Source organism: Aplysia californica, unplaced genomic scaffold (assembly GCF_000002075.1).
Source record: "Aplysia californica isolate F4 #8 unplaced genomic scaffold, AplCal3.0 scaffold00765, whole genome shotgun sequence".
Taxonomy (NCBI): domain Eukaryota; kingdom Metazoa; phylum Mollusca; class Gastropoda; order Aplysiida; family Aplysiidae; genus Aplysia; species Aplysia californica.
The window spans coordinates 144823-146564 of record NW_004798035.1 but is presented as its reverse complement, the minus strand read 5'-3'; the positions used below and the strand labels follow the sequence as shown (position 1 = coordinate 146564).

General features: G+C 42.1%; 1 long non-coding RNA gene across 1 annotated transcript in view; it reads right to left on the bottom strand.

The window, feature by feature from the left end:
- LOC118478638 overlaps positions 1–196 on the bottom strand; it is a 7082-nt gene extending 6886 nt beyond the window's left edge. The window contains exon 1 of the long non-coding RNA XR_004859193.1: positions 9–196. This is a non-coding gene — a long non-coding RNA (uncharacterized LOC118478638). The remainder of the gene's footprint in view (positions 1–8) is intronic.
- Positions 197–1742: the final 1546 nt, after the last annotated feature.

The following is a 1742-nucleotide window of genomic DNA, read 5'->3' as shown; positions in this document are numbered from 1 at the left end:
CTACTCACCTGCATTTTAGATTTTAAAAAAGGTTTGATGGTTTTAATTTGTTCTCAAAGGTAGCAGCTTTGATATCGCCCTCTCTGTACCAGCTTGTGGTGACAGCAGACGTGATCACCTCGACAGCCGCTGACCTAGATCTAGATCACACATCTCGGTCCTCCAGTCTCCGAGCGGCCATGTTGTGGTGAGCGCCGTGACGTCACGCACAAAGATGTTTTTGACTTACTGTAAAAATGAAGTGTTGTGTGGAAATGAAAAAGGAGGGGACGGGGGATGTCTAAGTTTATTTTCACAGAAGCAACTTCACATACAAGCTATTTAACAATATTATAACAGTCAGATATAAATTGTTATTGCTCACAAAATTATAATATATATATTATTAAAACATTAAAATCACTTAACCCTATCCGTACGCCTGGGGTCATGTTGTACCCTTGGGGTTGTATTCTTCACTTTTTAGAATACTTCTAGTTGCGACGATCTCTTTGAAACTTTCAGTAATTTCCCCAAAAATCATTTTGACAGACTGCTATGCAAAGCGTACAGATCTGATTAACGAGTAAATTTCCTCTTTGGAAAGTGTGGAAGGTGGTGGCACAGAGTTCCCCACGTCGTATGGATACGATGGTAAAACACGACGTTTACGGCACCTGCAGCACATTAAGGTCATACAAACACAAAATGCAGGAGTAGAGCTTTGGACAATACATATTTGATCGGAAAGAAGGAGCACATCATACCAGAGCATCCGCCTACCACCCGCGTTATTTGTTTTATTTAAAGATATAACAGAAGCTCAATATAAAGTGCTCCATAGGACCAGAAAATTTTACAGCTAAGTCGAGGTACGTATTGTCAAAAAGAGTGAAACTGCTCAATGAAACTTGGGCCTTCAGAAAGTGAATGTTATAGCTGATAGTACGTTTTAAAGCCGCGTACAGTTTATGCGGCGGAGTGGAAAGGAACTGGCCACCCTACCACAATATGCGGAAGGCCCAGGAAGTTGTCTCACTAACATGGCAATCCCCAATGTCCGGATCGGATGCGGGAACAACTTTACGGTTTGCCGAGGTTTCACTGTATCAATGTGGATGGTTGGCGGATGCTCTGGTGTCATTTGGTCCTTTTTTCTATCAAACATCTATCGTCCTACTTATCTCTCTTCTTTCATTTTTAAAAATTGTGTTTGTTTCTCTCTTGTACAGCTCGGCCCGACGTTCGCGATCTTTAGAAAGGCACTCTACAGGAATTTCCAATTTCGCTCTGCATTTTTTGTTTTTAGTTTTAGTAGAGGTTTTTAAGGCGCTCGCAACTGCATAAGGTCATATGAGCGCCAGAAGATTAGAGGGGGTACAAGAGAGTAACAAACATAAAAAAGGAGGGGAGATAAGGACGATAGATGTTTGATAGAAAAGAAGAAACAAACCACACCAGAGCACCCGCCAACCACCCACCTAGGCATTTTTTTAGTTGAACTTTAAACACGGGAGGTCCCGTGTTGATAGGGGCGTTAAACCGATATCATTTCATCATTTTCATTTCACTCTCTAGTTATACCTCTAATCTTTAGCACTTATAATATGACCTTCTTGTGTTGCAAGTGCCGTAACACTATTACGAAAACAAAACTTTCTGGCCTTTCCCCTCACCTCCTTTGCCCCCCCCTCTGGGCTCCTGACTCTTTCTGCAGCCTTTCTACTGCTACTCCTTGGCTCCTTCTTACTGCTGTCTTTCAG